Source organism: Mixophyes fleayi, chromosome 6, assembly GCF_038048845.1.
Source record: "Mixophyes fleayi isolate aMixFle1 chromosome 6, aMixFle1.hap1, whole genome shotgun sequence".
NCBI classification, from domain to species: Eukaryota; Metazoa; Chordata; class Amphibia; order Anura; family Limnodynastidae; genus Mixophyes; species Mixophyes fleayi.
In genome coordinates, this window is record NC_134407.1 from 155072483 (window position 1) to 155091386 (window position 18904).

The window sequence follows — 18904 nt, forward strand, 5'->3', positions numbered from 1 at the left end:
AGTATTCATCACGGCCAAATGTGCCTGAATCATTCACTATCACAACATTTGTCCTACGGGACCCTTTTTGTGTGCAAACCATCATTACACTCTTTCTCAATACTTCAATCAAAAGGTTTAGGAGGTATGCAATGCCCCTGCTTGGATTAGCCTTATTCAGGGGTAAAAAAAAGGGCATTATCATTAAGGGGGTGGTCCAAAAGTGACAGTAGACAAGATGTGTTTACATTTTCAATTTTGACATCATGAACAGTGCTGTCAGTAATCCCAATCCCACATCTTCATGGTGGCACTTCCCAAATGTGCAAAGGTGTTGTGCAGCTGCTAAACAGGTGCATTTACGCCAACATCCGCACTAACTCCAATAGACATATAGATTGAAAACAAACCTCAGGGAGCCCCTTTGAAATGTATATATCAAGCACAAATATGAGTGTGTGAGCCTGGTTATGTGACACAGAATCATGTCCTGACACCCTGTTTGGGTATTATCACTTCCCACTTTATCAGGGAATGAAGCAAACAGAAGATTTAATAATTTTGTTAAAATTGACTGACATATTAGAGAGCTAATAACTGAAAATAAATGGAGATGTCATAGTTCAACCTGTTCTCCAGAAGCCTTCTATGGGTCTTAAGCTGAATCACTCTATCAGTCTCTATATTGGTTGTCTGTTTTTTTACCAAATCCTATATAAAATACTTTTACTAACCTACAAGGCCATCAACAAAGCTGTACCAGCATATACAAAGTATCTCCCAACTCGACAACTCTGTTCTGCACAAGATCTGTGTCTCTCATCCACTCTCCTTACATCATCCAATTTCCTCTTACAGGACTTCTTAAGAGCTGCACCCACTCTATGGAATGTCCTCCCTCGCACCATAAGACAATCCTCTGGTCTACAAACCTTCAAGCGTTCTACATATGGCTTCTAAACTACAAACCACAATGCATAACATACATTTCTAATGTGTTCAATATAACATCTTGCGTCTATGATGGTTTCATTTTATAGCTTTCAGTAGTTTTCAACCATCATCCGCCCTCCCCTTCTGGAGCATTGTTTGATTCTATGTTATATATATATGAGTCTATAGCTAGGCAAAGGCCAGCGTCACAGGCAAACAGTGTGTTCGAACACAGGTCAGGTTGGAAACAGAACATCAAAAACATCAGATGCACAATAGATTAGCAGGCACAAACATACTCAGGAACAATTTATGTCAGTGGCAGCTAGATGAAATACAAATAAATCACAGAACACTGAATCCCACGATACTTGTTGCTCACACACCAGTGTGCACTAAGCTCTTTTTTTTTTTTAAATTCAGGCACCTGTTGGCATGTGCAGGTGTATTACAGGTGATCAAGATTACAATCATGAAATAGTGGCATAAAGAAAGAATGAAAAACTGACACAAGAGATATTTAGGAAACATGATTTACTTCAATTAATAAGGTTGGCGTACAAAGAGGACAGCATGTGGATCTCAATCAATTCTGCAGCCCTATAGGTTGGATTATGCATCACTTCACATTTTCCAGTTCTTTTATAGTTTTGTTGAGTCTCAGAAATAATTGATTCAATTGTGATTCAATATGAACAATACTAATTTTATAACAAACAACTAGCCCCCATTCAGGGCACTACCTGTCACATGCCAGGCTTCCCTGTCTGAACCCCGGTGCACTTACCTGTTTGCCAATGACTGCTCCTTGAAGTTCCTTGCCATCTTCTGATCTGAACTGCACATGCACAGACCTGATTGCTTTATTTTCTCTGCCGCCCAGTCATTTGCCCTCATCTCAGCCTCCTGTTATAAAATGCACATCCTCCTTCTACTCCGTGCCTGTTCTTTTGGCCACCTACCTGTTAGACTCTTGTTGCTCTCCACTAATCCAGTGGTATTGTCTTGCTAGCCACAGGCTATTGCAGCTACCAGCTTGTGACAGAATGTAGTATATCTAATGATTGATTGTTATTTTCTGCTGAATTTATGTATAACACTGTGAATATTTTATGTAACCTTTCAAAGTGTATTTTGCTAACTGACCTGAGTCTGACCTAGGCAAGTGTTAATGGTCTTGTGAAAGTAGCCAGGCCCAGATAAATATCTGAGTAGTTTGTGTATGCAGAAGAGTTAGACTAAGCCAAGCCGAACGATCGAGCAGAGATGAGACTTCAAGGTCCTGTGGACATTCCGATCTCAGCTCACTTCGAAAGCCCTGTGACATTTGGGAGATCAATCTGTCTTTATTGACAGCTAAATTCCTAAGGTGGGGGTGAAGAGCCAACAAGAAATGGTTTAAAATCTTCTGTCTTAGACATCAGGTTGTGCATTTCATGAGGGGTCTATCAAGACTGAAATGTCTCATTCTTTACAATTGTGTTCCCTCACACACAGCCAGTCTACCTCGTAAGTAGTACTCTGATTTTATTTTCTATTTTATTTTCTGAAACTTATTTGTGCAACATTTTGTATGCCTTGTTATTAATTTTTGTAAATAAGCATTGGAAATATTTTTCAGATTTAACATATTTAATCTAGCGTATTTCTCTGTGTGAATTTATAAAGCCCAGGGAGGCTCATGCTAAATGTGTGTGTGATTTAATTGTGAAACATTAATAAGTGGTTCTGGTGAACGTAAGGACACCATAATAAATCCTTCGTGGTGGCAGAAAAGGTGTATTCACTGCTAAGTGGCTATAGTGATGCCAGTCACGGCCAGCTGTTCAGATTGCTGTATCTGGGACAGGCTGGGCGTTCCTGACACTGCTCTCCTCCATTCCAGTGGAATTGTCCTTCTGTCAGCAGGCTATTGCACCTACCAGCTCTCCACCATTTCAGTGGTATTGTCCTGCTCTCCGCAGGCTATTGCATCTACCAGCTCTCCATCATTCCAGTGGTATTGTCCTGCTCTCCGCAGGCTATTGCATCTACCAGCTCTCCATCATTCCAGTGGTATTGTCCTGCCGTCCGCAAGTTATTGCATCTACCAGCTCTCCACCACTTCACTGGTATTGTCCTGCCATCCGCAGGCTATTACACCTAACATTTCTACACCATTCCAGTGGTATTGCCTGCTGACTATAGGCTATTGCACCTAACATCTCTCCACTATTCCTGTGGTACTGTTCTGCTGTTCGCAGGCTATCGCACCAGCATCTCTCCACCATTCTCGTGGTATTCTCCACCAGACCTATCGTATCTACAGTATATTATCTACTATCTATTCCTGTAACTTCACTTGCTCCTACCTTCTCCAGGAAGTCTCGCATACTACCCCCTAAGAGGGCCGCGACCTGCGGAGCAGAGGCCACAAAGACCGAACCTTCTTGCAGGGGTCCCTGGCGAAGACCATCTGCTTTGTTAGATTCCGCGCCTCTGTAAGCAGTAGTACCAAACTAGGCAGACCAAGGATCCAACAATCCTAGGAACTATGACACTACTTTACCTCTTGATTTCTTTCTAATCAATTGAAAGCTAGGCCACTTACCACTTTTCTCTGGTCTCTCTCTGGGCCTGATTCATCAAGGTATGCAAACTGAGCGCAAAGTGCGTTTGTTTTAAAACGCACAGAATTCAGGCATAAATCTCGAATTCAAAAAGGAGTGGATCTAAAGATATGTGTGCTGAAGAAATTGGGTATCGGTCTGCTCAGAGCGCACACATACAGAAAAAAAACCAATATATATGTATATATGTATATATATATATATATATATGTATATATATATATATATATATATATATATACACATATACATATACATATACATATATATATATATATATATATATATATATAAAATAACAGATGAGAAGGGATATGGCGCCTATGTTGTGTACTTGTGGGTAAAGTAGTCCACAAGGCCAAGGTATATGCATTTGCGTACCAACTTTATACTTGATAACAGCTCATCAAAATCAGAATAGATCCTCTCACTGCAGTCGCTTGTGTTCGCTGAATCTCATAAATACATGCAAATGAGAGAAAGAACCAATAGTGTGATACCGTCATAAGAGTACTAGCATATATTGACACCACCCAAATATATGCGTACCAGAAAATAATATGGCAATAGTATTATGCAACAAATGTAGATACATCAAGTTATCAAGTATAAAGTTGGTACGCATATGCATATACCTTACCCTTGTGGACTACTTTACCCACAAGTATACACCATAGGCGCCATATCCCTTCTCATCTGTTATTATTGAACTTCACTTGGTTTACCATCCAATTCTGAGGGGAGGCAGCCACCTTGCTAATATAAGGAGGTGTCCGGGTATTAATCTGTCTTGGACTTTTCTTTGTATACCTGAAACGATTTTCAATTCTGGAAATAGCGCCATTGTTATTGTCATCTTTTGTCACATATATATATATATATATATATATATATATATATATATATATAATGTATTTAATCTAAAAAGTAAATAAGCACTTTCTAAATTGTGTTATCATCATTAACAGGTGACAGTAATGATATATATATATATATATATATATATATATATATATATATGTCACGAGCCGCAGCAGTACTCACAGCCGCCGCGGCTCGCTTCCTGCGCCCCCTGGCGTCCCGGCCGTCACCTTGATGACCGGGACATCACTTTCGCCTGGCACCCGACCATTGCCAAAGGCAACGGCTGGACGCTTCCCTCTGTAGCGCCGCGTCCCGGCAACTGAGGACAGCCGGGCGTGTGCGCAAATGCAAGGTCTTAATATACTTTATTAGTAAACCCCTGTGGGTATTTTCAGAGCTAGCCTCTGACTGGCTGGCTGCAGTATTTAAGGCAGTGAGGATTGAGCCTCACTGCCGGTTATAGCGTATCTGTCCTAGTCCTGCTGACCTGCTCCTGTTTACTTGTCCTATCCTGTGGATACTCTGTTTGATTCCCTGTGTATGACCCCTGCTTGGATTATTGGACTCTGCCTGTTTTGCTCGTGACCCAGACCCTTCTTGCCTGTACCTTGGACCTTGCTACCGTGCCTGTGACCCTGACCTCTGGCGTGTTTATCGATTACCCTGCTTGCCTGTGACCCTTGACCTTGGCTATCGTTTGACTACCCACTGCCTTCTACCAGTCTCCTGGCCCGCTGCTCTGGGGGCATCCGAGTACCGGTGAGCGCGTCAAGCTCTAAGGGAAAGGCGGCTGCTTTAGGCGAAGATCTGCGTCATCTAGTTCTGTGGGTTGGTGATCAGGGCCAGCAGCCTAACAATATATATAACATTACTGTCACCTGTTTATAATGATAAAATAATTTAGAAAAAAAAGTGCTTATTTATTTTTTAGATTAAATACATTTAGTAGGGTGATCTTAATGTCTTCTGAACATAAAATAAATTTTTACAGTTGCTCCTGATTGCAAACACGTGTTATAGCATACATATGAGACTGCCTTCACTACTGATTAGGGATTAGACTAGCTCTGTAGCTAGAGCAAGAGATACGACAGAAATACAAGTACCTTTGAGATGGCCAAATCTTGAATCGGCCATTTGCTCAAGTTTGGCACGCCCTTAGTGTACATAGACTACGGGTGAACGCCCCTTCTCCGCCCCGCTCACTCAGAAATCATAGGCTATAGTAAGTGTCCTTGCGTAAAAGTCCAGAGCAACAGGTTCTCAGTATGGATAATGTGACAGATTGTCAATTTATAATTATATCATCTTCATCTATTTATTTATATAGCGCCACTAATTCCACAGCGCTGTACAGAGAACTCACTCACATCCGTCCTTGCCCCATTGGAGCTTACAGTCTAAATTCCTTAGCATACACAGACCGAGAGAGACTAAGGGCAATTTAATAGCAGCCAATTAACCTACCAGTATGTTTTTGGAGTGTGGGAGGAAACCGGAGCACCCGGAGGAAATCCACGCAAACACGGGGATAACATACAAACTCCACACAGATGAGGCCATGGTCGGGAATCGAACTCATGATCCCAGTGCTGTGAGCCAGAAGTGCTAACCACTAAGCCACCATGCTACCCACAGATGTATATAACTGACTGATGTGTGTAACTGACTGATGTGTATCAATTTATATGTAAATAAATTGAAAATGGTACATACATCATAGCGAGGCAAGGCAGTTTGATACTGGTATTTTAATTACACTTATAGCACTTTAATCACTTAATTTTCTTTTACCATTATTTTCGCTCATAATGATAGCTAAGGGACATGGAAAACATTATGTTTTTAAATGATTACTAATAAATTATTATTAGTAAAGTTATTATTTTAGCTGTATTTAAAAGACTTGGTTCACAGAGTGCCCCAATAAAGACACATTTTTCTTGAATACCGACGTGCGTATGCACTATTTCCGTGCATCTTAAAAAAAAAACGCACACTACGTTTATTTTGAGTTCCCTGATGAATGATGCCCAAAATGGCTAGGTTCACTATGTTACCAGCGCATTTGAATTGCTGGCTCTTACGTTTATAAAAAAGCAAAATACTTTTTTAAAGCAAAAATGTAAATTAACATTGGTTCAGATCATGAACCAGCTCAAAAACTAATACAACAACTGATATGATAAACTTTCATGAAAGGTACCAAAAAGTACAAAGTGAGGATGTAATTATAATTAGCAACCGCTAGATGCCCCCACTTGCATAATTACTGTATAGTTTACAAATAGTTTTCTTTGTCAATGAGAAAAACATTTTTGAAAAAGTTTTTCAGAAAGTTTAATCTATTAATTATTTGCCAGAATAATGCTGTTTCAATATTTTTTTGGTCATGCAGCTTGCTACCTTAGACTGCTCATATAGGAAATATAGGGGCTTATGTAGAGTGGGACATTTCCTAGTTTGCAAAGTATATGTGAAATTGCGCATGGCGAAGAAAGTGAGCGCACCTACAGTATCTGTGCCTATGCAGATTGCGTGCGTCTCACTCTGCATCGGCTCCTATATCTATTAATTTATTTGTATCTTATCATGATCATACATCTCCTCATTTATCTCATCATTTTTGCTCTGTAGCCGATGCAAATGATACAGCTTGTGTGTTTGCGATAAAACCAGGACTTGAATCAGTCACATCTGCATCGGAAAGGTCTGAGCACGCCTTTCCTGTACATTGCCTACATTAGTCTGCTCCTTACCTCCCCTGTTCCTGCCCTCAAGTTGTTGGCTATAGCAAGATTCAATTGTGTTTGAGCATGAATTTCATTTTTCCACATCTTACTTCTGTGAGTTGGGATTTTTTGTGCTCACAAACATAAAAACTAACAATGGGGAAAGGCGACAATTGGTAAAGGAAGAAATACTAACAGACTTGTATATTTTATATTTCGTGTGTGTTTTTATTTTCAATCAATTATTTTTATTAAAATTTTCAAACAATACAGTTACAAAATATCATAATTAAATTAGCAAACAGTTCCAGTTCTTTTGAGTATATTACCCTGCATGGAAATACATATAAAACATTGATCGTATATGCAATATGCAGTTCAAATAAATGTCCAATGTAACATTTGGCTCACTCAGATATAGCTGCCCCTCCCACCTTCACTGAGCATCGTGGTCCCCAACCCTAGTATCCAGTTGTCTAATAGATACGTATACACCATTAGTATTTTTGTATTGTTGAAAAAAAAGGGGGGGGATGGGGTACTCAAGCTGGATCAAAATCTGCCGCTAGGGATCTCATTGCAAATCTAGATTGCACCCAACGAGACTAGACTTAGGCATATTGTTTCTGGACTGGTAGGTGAACTGCTCATGTCCCACAGCCTCATCAACCAAAGCCACCCAGGCAGCAAAATTAGGCCCATCACCGGTCATCCACTTTCGGCTATAACGACCTTATCCAATACAAGGAGGTTGGTGACGTATCTGGTGCATTCCTGCCCAGTAGTAAATTCACTCCGATACCAAACATATAGGTCTTAGGAAATAGCAAAGGGATCCTGATGCCTGTATCCTGTATGTCCTCCACCACCTCCGTCCAAAAGACCCCAACCACAGGACAATACCAGAGGAGGTGCCAGAAGTCAGCAGGGGTTCCCCCACACTTTGGGCACACAGAGTTAGTACTGACACCCATCTGGTGCAGCCTGCCTAAACTTGGTACAGGAGGTGTCCTACCTGGCACTGTCAAGAATTGCACTCCAGTTATTGTCATCTAAGGGGCCTAAGCTGACCTCACTCGCAGCCCACCCAAGTCATCAGGAGAAAGGAGGGAAAGGACATTGGCATACAGAATGGAGATGGTCTTGGTTGTGCCCACCTGATCCAGAAGCAAACGGAGAGGGACCATGCCAAAAGTAAAGGGAATTCTGCCAAACTGGGCCTCCAGGGCATGCCGAAGCTGCAGATAAGTAAACAATAGGCAGCTTAAGAGTGGAAATTTTGATTGCAGTTGCGCAAAGGATTTAAAAACACTGTTGGCATAAAGTTGATTCATGGATGTGACCCCTGCGGCACGTCATCGGTGGAATTGCCGCAATTTATACAACTCAGGAAGAGCAGAATTAATTAGATCAGAGTATCAGGGTCTATCTCAACAGTATCCATCACTTCTTGGAGCGCATTCCATACCAATAAGTCCTGCCTAAGTAGTGGTGGAACAATTTCAGAAACTCAGGAACACAACGAGGCTTGAACAGATGGAGGCTCAAAACCTGTCCATCTGGCCAGATAACTAACATGGGTGACTGGCAGGGAAACCCCCAACCATCCCTTCAACTGCGCCAATTGTGCTGCTAGATAGTAGGTCAGAAGGTCTGAAAATCAAGTCCCCCAGAGGCTCAGGAACAGCACAGAATGGCTAACATGATTCTCACCTGCTTCCCAGACCAGTGTGGATAGGAATTTGTTAATCTTGGAGAAAAGCAATCTCGGGAGATGTACTGGAGAGTGATGCAGTGGGTACAGGAATTTTGGCAGAAGTACCATTTTTATTAGATTAACTCTAGCCGACACGGACAGGGGCAATTTTGTCCAAGTAGAAGTCTTGCCCTGAAAATAATTAATCACAGGGTCAATATTCAGTGGTATGTAGTCAGCAATGACCCATATCCCTAGATATTTAAATTTAAGTGTCCACTGGAGAGAATGGGAGGATGCAGGACACACCGGGAGCCCCCTAGAGAAGGGAATATGTTAGATTTGGACCAATTTATCCTCAGGCCTGAGAAATCATCAAATTTCTCCACCAAACACAGCAGTATAGTCAGAGACTCATATGAAAGAAATAGGAGTATGTCATCTGCATACAATGCAATTTTGTCAACCCCATACGCGAGGCCACAGATAGCAGGATGAGTTCGTATTATGCACGTCAGTGGCTTAATAGCTATGGCAAACAAGGCCAGGGAGAGGGGACAACCCTGTTGTTTACCTCTGCCCAAATCAAAGGAGGAGGTAACATGGCCACTGACACTAATTCTGGCCGTCGGTGCCGAATAAACCAACCGAACCCAGAATAGAAAATTAGGGCCAATCCCCAGTCTATACATAACCGCCCACAAATATTCCCATTCCACAGAATCGAATGCCTTAGCGGCATCCAGGGACACCACCACTACACCATCTCCATGGCCCCCCGGCATCTGCAAATGTGTAAACAAATTGATGGCCGTAGACTTCCCAGGCATAAATCCCGTCTGGTCTGGGTGGATCAACTGGGAGATGACTGTGTTCAGGTGTATAGCAAAGACTTTGGCAAGGATTTTTACATCAGTCGTAAAAAGGGAGATTGGTCGATAAGATTCTGGTAATATAGGATCCTTACCCGCCTTTGAGATAAGAATATCAGGGCCTCCAACATGGATGGTAGCAAAACAGCCGCCTACAAGAATTCATTAAATTGAGCAAGTAGTGTAGGAATACAGAACGTACCAAATTATACAGCTCCATAGGCAAGCCGTCTGCACCTGGTTTTTTACTGCAAGGAAAGGCTGCTAATGCCGCTTCAAGCCTCCTCCACCATAATGGGAGTCTCCAGACCCTTCACGCCCTCCATTGACAGTGTAGGGAGACATGTCTTGGACAGGTAATCATATAGTTGAGTTGCAGAGTAATCCACCTTGGAGGTGTACAAATTAGAATAAAAAGCTCTATACACAATGGCTATCCGTTCCGTCTGATAGTGTATGTCACCCGACCAGTCAGTTATAGCTGAGATTGTGTTATTTTGTAGCTCAGTCCTGGCCAGAGACTTCCGTTTTTATCCCCCTGCGCATATATAGCGTGCCTGGAGAAGAGAAGCTGGCGGGAGGACCTGTCTACCAAATGATCAGTTCATGCCTTCTGTGCATGGAGGCAGACCAGTAGGTCTTCAGATGTATGTGTGGAAAGGTAAACCTGCTCTAAATCATGATATTTCTGGTCCAACCTCACCTACTCCTCTCTGGAAAATCGCTTGCGGCCTTCCCCCTGGTTGATCTGGGTGCCTCGAATAAAGGCTTTCAAAGCATCCCAAAGTACAGGTGTTCTCGCCGTCAAGGCCTTCACAAAAAAGAACCCCTCCCAATCTGCCACCAGGTCACCTGTCACCATCAGAGTAAGCCAGAATGGGGTTGACCTGTCAAATCTTATATTATACAATTATGCTAGTATTCTAAGAGTCATTAAGAACCTGCTAATCTCCACAACTTTCTACGCTTTAGTCCCCCTCTGCCACTTCATTTTCTCTAGCCCACTCCACATTTTCTGTAGTCCTCCTCTGCCCGCCCATTTTCTCAAGCCCTCTCTCCACATTTTCTTTACCCCCTCTGCCCCCCCGTTATCTCCAGCCCCCTTCTCCACATTATCTTTAGTACCCCTCTGCCTCGCCATTTTCCAGAGACCCATCTCCACTTTTTCTGTAGTCCTCCTCTACCACATTCTCTCCAGCCTCCTCTCCAAGTTTTCTGTACCCCTCTGCTCCCCCTTTTCTCCAGCCCCCTCTCCACTTTTTCTGTACCCCCTCTGCCCCCCATATTTTCTCCAGCTCCCTCTCCCTCCGTTTTCTCTATATTAATGCAATTACCTTTTCTTCTTTTCTTTTCTAATTTTCTTTGCTTCTTCTTTGTTGTTTTGTTCTTACTTCTTGGAGCCTCTCGGGTCCTCTCCGCTGACAGCTTTGTGGCGTCACAACACTGTCAGAAGCCTGGCGCCGGAGAGATGCTGGGAGGTGCCTCTCTTTACAGGTCACAACTGGGGAAATTGTGGGTGTGCAATCTAATTCTCATTCAGAGACATTGTTAGTATGGGTACCCAGCCACCGTGCATCACCCCAGAGCTTGGCGCCCTAGGCAGCTGCCTAATTGTGGCTCCGGCCTTGCCTCTTTCGGCTCTGGTAGATCTAAGGGAGAAATCACCCCTGACAGTGGTTCAGATGATGGAAAAATATAGACTTCCAGAGACAAAAATGTGCATTATTTCAGGCTAAAAACAATGTCATCCAAATCTCTTTCCTCTTCTGACTGTTTAAATGCATTAGACTCATTATAGTACAAACCTTTGCAGAGAGAGGGAAGCGAATCTCATTAAACTATAAAATTATTTGATCATACCTAGATAAAATTGGGTCTTTTCTGTTGGCTGGACATTTTCCCAGAGATAATATTAGAGCAACTTTTTAAAACCTTGTCATACTCCTGTTCTATGCTGACAGCGAGTTCCTACAGGAAAATGTTTCTTAACATCTTTCATAGAGGCTATTTGTTTCCTCTGCTTAGACAGGTTATGGGGTTATCAGACACAGATGTTTGTCAGAAATGTGACTTTGCAGGAGCATCCTTTTTAGACAGTGGGACTGTCTCAGGATAAACATTTTTGGAGATGGGTTCAGCTTTATGCCTCTAACCATTTATTACATTTTGTCCCACTTTCACCTGAATGGACAGTATTGGGTATAGTGAAAACATAGTAGAAAACTACTGTTAATTGTTTTGGCAGCAGCTTGAAAATGTATATTACAATCATGGATACAAGAGCTACCACCTGGGCTTGGTAGATATATGGAGGGCCCGCTTCCCCACCAGCCAGGCTTTTTCTTGTTATTCCTCCTGTCATAACACATTCTCCTGTATAGATTTGGCTTTGATTTTTAGTAGACTGGTGCCACTGGCCACAGAGTTCGGCTATCTCTCTAGAGGGATATCCAACCATTCTCCTGTGCTGGTGGTCGCTGCCCTTGTCCTACGCAATGGCACTAGTTTCTGGAAGTTAAACCCATTCTGTCTGACAGACGTTGCTAAAGTTTGATAAAACTATTTTGTGAGCTCTTCTTTTGTTAAATAAATTAAATAATAAAATTAAAAATAAATTTGCAAAGGTGGGGGTGTGGCCTATCCAACATCCATGGCAGATGTGAGTTAAATAAGCTCTCCCACCACTGAGCGGAAGAGTACAGATCACAAGGATCCCCCTTCTTCAAACTACTTGGAAAAACTAGCAATCACACCTACAACAAAGTGGGCTTACGGCAGTAGCAGCTTGTTGACAGATTTTTGCTATTATCGATGTGTGTTTCTTGTAGTGTTTTCATACCAAAACACGGATGTGAAATGTTCTGCAGGCCCAATTATATCCTGCAAAGGCTTTCAGGAATCACTCCTAAATAGCCCAGCAACTTTCCAGACCGTACCGGTCGCAGACAAGTTCATCTGCAGTGCAGTACTGATTTTTGCTACTGACAGAGAGCTTGGAGCAAGTGAGCAGAGGAGATCTTCAACGGCAGATCACAACTTGAGCCGTTCATCGGCAGTGGGAGGGTGTCGTGTGCACACAAAAACTCCCGACACACAGACCTTGCACTGACAATCCGAAGAGAGATCCACGCTAGCATCCAGCGGGGCCACACACAGGATCCTGCTGTCTACACCATCTACTAGATGGTGTAGGCAGCAGGATCCTGTAATAGCATCTAGGCACCGCACACAGGTCTCTCCCTAATGGCATGGCACTGGAGACCTCCTGATTGTGAGAACAGCTGGAGAGGAGAAAAGCCAGAGGCTGCTCCACACTGCTGGGGATAGCGCAAATACCGGGTGAGACTGGGACTCTTCTTGCAGGGGTCTGCATCCACACACACAGCCAAAATTTGCTTTGGATACTCCCCTTCCCCTCCTACCAGTGCCGTAACTTAGAATGCTAGCGCCTGGGGCGAGAAAGACAAATGCCGCCCCCCTAGCACTCAATTTTAACCAAACAAACCTAAAATATTCCGAAATTGCGCCCCCCTTCAGCATTGCGCCCTGGGCGATCGCCCCTGTCGCACAGCCCTAGTTACGGCCCTGCCTCCTACCATTGCAACATCACTAGAATCAGGGGGCTGCCTCCTCACAGTATATTTCCACCCCTCTGTGCTGACATTTTAGCTTACACCTACATTTGTGCCCGCTTCTCACCAACGACTGTAAGTATTCTTATGGGGCAAATCACACTCTGGTCTGCATAACCAAGCTAAGCACTCCAAAACATTGTGTAGCTGATCCTGTCTGTACATCTTTGAGCCTCTGGCACCATCCGGTGGCCATAAGCAATTTTCCACCTACAATACTGCTTTGGTGATCTACACTATAATGCTGGGCACATCAGACTGTTTTCTGGGAAGATTATTTCCAAGTTCTGCCTGCTTACCCGTCCGCATTCCAGCACCTTGTAGCCACTAACCCCCACCATGCACTTAACTATTGTGGGTATGTGACCTACTGCTCCTCTCCACATGTATTTCTATTGACTAACATTGATACAGTTGAAGTAATCCCACGTTAACAGACCTACCACTACCTTCAAAGGCAAAGATAAGTAGGCTGTGGCTAAAAAGGAGGCCACTAGTGGCAGGGATACCTTCCCGTGCACTGATCTGCGCCAGTATCTCAGGGCGACTACCACTATTTCTGCCTCAGGTCCTCTTCCGGGTATCGCAACACCGAAGCGCACCACTGGTCTTGTATCCATGCCTACATCTTCACCTTCTAGGGACACTGCAGACCTACACAAGATTCTCCAACATATTAAGTCCTTATCAACCAAGCAGGATATCTTGGACCTGAAACACAAAATGCAAGACACAGTTTCCACTACAGTCTCCAGCATCCATACCGACATCTCGCACCTAGTCGCTAGGCTTACATCTCTGGATGATGATAGAGACTCATCTAATGAATATGTTGCTAAATTGCAGGAGCTAGTCTCACACCAGGCCCCCGAACTCAGGGATCTCTAGGCGAGAGTGGACGATCTCTATAATCAGGGATGTCGCAACCTGCGCATAAGGGGAATCCCAGAAGATATCCCTCCTCAGAGCATTGTGGATGTCCTCACGAAAATCTTCAAAGAGTCACTGGGGCTTGACCCGTCTACCCGCATCATCTTTGATCGAGCCTATAGAAATTTGCGTCCCAAAGCCCTTGCTACCTGACACCCCGTAAATGATGCCACCAACAAGTAACACTATAGATGCCACTCCTGCCGCAGGACAATCCCATAGAGTCTATTTCATTAATGCTAAAGGCCTAAATGTCCCCAAAAAACGGTCCAAGGCACTGCATTTTTTCCACTCTGACTGGGCCAATGTGGCATTTGTCCAGGAGACCCACTTTAGCTAGGTTCAGCATCCCTCCTTCTTAGCAAGCACTACCCTTATGCCTTTTACAGAAACAACCCCCCAGGGAAAACAGAGGGTGTTGCAGTTTTACTTTTTAAGTCCTTACAACTCTCTGATTTATCTCACTACTCTTTTGGCAAGGGCCAAATTCTCATGAAATGTAAGATTTTTCACTACCAATTTGTCAATGTTTATGTCCCCAACCATATGTTATATTTTGATACTGTTGTACAAGTCGATGTTACATATTGCACTAATGTTTCACTATATAGCTATATATCTGTTTCATATTTTGGTCCTACCATGCACTATAGACACTTGATTCTCACACAGAGTTCTTCCCCGTATGACGACTGCCAAAGCCATACTATTACCCTCTGGTCTCTCGCACAACTCTGGCTGTTAAGCCATCCTTTACCCCAGACCAACCTCTCTGGCTACTCATGTATATGACCCTAGCCCCTACCTTTTTTCCTCTACCTCCGGCCCGCCCTCTCCTCATTTACTCTTTCCTGCTCTAGCAGCTTCTCCCATTCTCCATGGCTATTAAAATTGTATACATTAAGTGTAAAAGGGCTAAACTGTCCGCAGAAGAGATCCACTTTGTTTCACACTATCTGACAACTGAGGGGCAACATAGTGTTCTTACAGGAGACTCCCTTTTCTGGCCCCTTGAACTTACATCTAAATACTACCCTTGCTCTTACCACGCCTGAGACCCTATTCGTAAGAAGAAGGGGGTTGCCATTCTTCATGAGGTTAGGGACCCAGAGGTGCATTATCTCCTTCTGACAGGTATCCTGAACAACAATCCCTACATGTTCTTTAATGTTTATGCTACAGACATGAACCAAGCTCAATTCTTCCGCTCTATAGATGACCTCTTGTCCTTGTACCGTACTGGCAGAGTTTTATTGGCGGGTGACTTTAGATACCAACCCTAAAGCCTTGGGGTCTCTTCTTTATCAACATTTGTTATTCTATGCATGGCGTATTAGAGAACACACCGTGAAAAACGTTACCTTCTACTCTCTGGTCCATGGTGTGCACACACGATTGGACATGGTCATCCTGTCCATGGAATTAGCTCAACATATCCTTGATATAGATATCCTTCCTAGCACATGGTCAGACCATGGGCCGGCTACGGTGGACTTGAAGGCCCTCGAAAGGGGAGAAAGCAGTTTATTTGGCGACTAAATGATAGGTTCCTACTTAACCCCCACCTTAAATTGTAGATAGATAAAGAAATTTTCCACTACTACGAGACAAATGTCGACCCTTCTTTCTCTAATATGCTCCTCTGAGATGCCCACAAAGCTGTGATCTGGGGCAGCCTGATTAGAGCGACCACATATGCTAAAAAATTGAGAATTCAAGATGTGTTGCAAGCCTAGACAGAGCTCACAAAGCTTTGGGCCTCCCAGAAGACCATTCTAAACTTATGACAACAAATTAAATGCCTAAAATAAAGCTTTTACGAGAAGGGCGACAAGGTGGACAGACTGCTGGCATCTAGACTACGATCTAAACTCTTACACAGTAATGTAATCCGTATTAAATGTCATTCTGGTGGTCTCAAACAAGACGTAAATTGGATACCAGAAGAATTTAGGAGCTTTTATAATAAACTTTACAATCAGATGGCCCCTCCCAAACCTCGGCGGAAAGCCTCTAAATTCTTCCTCTCTGAATGCCACGTACCTAGGCTCTTGTCAGATGCTATTGACCAACTAAGGGCAGATTTCATGACTCAAGAAATCTCAGACATCATTAAAAACCTGAGAGTGAACAAGTCACTGGGCCCTGACGGTAAAACAGTCATTTATTACAAAACATTTAACAAACTTCTTTCACCTTATCTTGTTGACCTGTTTAATGGTGTGTTAAAGGGTGGCTCCTTCTCCAAAGTAGCTCTGGAGGCATGTTTAATTGTTATCCTGAAGCAGGCAAAGACCTGTCAGACTGCGCCCACTACAGACTCATCTCACTTTTGAACACGGACATCAAGATCTATGCGAAAGTCCTTGCTGAGTGCCTCAACTCTGTATTACTCCATCTGATCCACAAGGATCAGGTGGAATTTATGTCGGGACACCAAGTGTAGGACCATATCAGAGAACTATTAGCCTCATCCACCATATTATCTCAGCCAGAACACCAGCCTTGGTGCTCTCTTAAGATGCAGAGAAAGACTGACTAAATCAATTGGCATTTTAATGCTGGAAACCCTTAGAAAATTTGACTTAAATTGCACTCTCCTCCAGGTGCTGTATTCAAGTCCCTCTGCCAGTATTTCGGTGAATGGAGTACTTTCATTCCCGATCTTAATCACCAATGGCACTCATCAGGGCTGCCCCTTGTCGCTCTTGATCTTTACTCTTGTGATTGAACCCTTGGCAGCCAAAATTCATTTCTCTCCAGATGTTAAAGGCATTACTATTGGTTCCCAAAATTACAAATTTGTTCGCATATGACATTCTGCTCACTTTAACTTCCCCCCACACCTCACTCCCGAATCTGCTCACCACCATTACTACTTATGGAATCCACTCAGGCTATAAGATTAATCTCTCCTAGGTCTCCTCAAAAGCAAAATAAAATATTTGTGGTGGCAATCCAAAATAAAATATCTAGGAATCTTTACCTCCCAGTATGACTCCTTATAAGCAGAAAAATTCCCTGCTATTATTAAAACATTTAAAACGGATCTGTTTAGGTGGCAAAAACTAATCCTCTTCTTGTTGGGTAGGATAGTTGCCCTAAAGATGAATATCCTGATCCGTCTGCTCTACCTGTTTCAAACACTCCTGGTGTAGATACACAGGTCTAGCTAGATTCAAATACACTGCTAGTTCTCTCAATTCATTTTGCAGCATAAACCAGCTTCTCGACTCTGCATAGAACTACGGTTAGCAGCGGCAAAGGCTTCCCAGACATCCACCTGCATTATAATGCTACCCATATGAGCAAAGCTGTGACCTGGTTTACGAAACATGAGCGTCTTTGGCGGATTGACCTGGAGTCCTCCTGTTGCTGTTTTCCATTTTTGGGATCAGTTTTGGGGATCCCAGCAGGTGATAGGCCTTCATCTTTGAGATCGCACCCTGACTCGCTCTTCACATGTCAGATATGGGATTACTGTAGGCTCCATTTTGTGACTACCTGTAATCCCTCCCTCATAATGCCTCTCTAGGACAACCGAGCCTTCACCCCGGGGCAATGCCTCTTTCGATTTAAGGCCTGGTGGGAGAAGAGTAACAGGTTGGTGGGAGATGTTTTGCACACTGATTAATATATCTCAATGTCGTTGCTACAAGAGAAATTTGACTTCCCAAACATTAGCCTGTTTGCTTTTCTTCAAGTAAGATAGTATGTTGATTCCCTAAGCTTGATATTACGAGAAGATTAACTCCCCTGGAATCCCTATGTATGAACTCATCTCTGCAACAGGAAATCATTTCCAACCTATATACAGCATCGGAATGGCCTGCCGGGGAGCCCCCTTGCCTGATAGCCCCACGCCCTTTGTTGGTGCGTTGGAGCAGAGAATTACTGAGTTACGATCAGTCTACATATGAAAGGAGACTGTTAAACTAATAAATCTCTCCCTACAGCCAGCACGTGAGAATGCTTCCTGCTCCTGAGACAGAGAGTGACACAAATCTCAGTTCTCTCCTTCTGTTGTAGTTGCAGGCGTCCTGTAGTCATAAAGTGGCTGTAGTAACTACAGTGTGAGTCCATGTTAAAAGTAAGTGTAATAAATCATGCAAACTTCTCCAGAGCTCTCCACTGTGTGACCTTGGAGGTAGGGAGATAAATAAGCATGGCTTCATGGCAATATAGTCTTCAGTGTGTCTATAAAAGGTTCCTATTGCAGTTGACCATCGAATGGATTCCTAATAAAATAGTACCAAATTCACTGTTTATATAATGTTCCATGTTTATTTGTTTCCAATCAATTTTGGGACTTGCATTCCCTATAGAAGCATATCTTAATCAGAATAAAACACATTGAGAAAATTAGGTCCTTATTGGATTGCATCTGCTATGTGATTTAATATTAATGTTTTGCTATTGTCCTTTGTGGTTTTATTGGATTATTATTGATTGTACATTTTGTGGGTAAATCATTTTTTAGTCCTGTTTTTATTTTCCAGTGTCTAGAATGTAGGGAGTGTTATTAGTTTTATGCAATATTGTAAATATTTTAAATTTGCATATATTTTTATGCTAATAAATGTGTACTTGATATAGTGCTTCACGGATATATTCCTTTTTAGTCTACACCCTTATATTGTGGTTTCTGTATGATGAA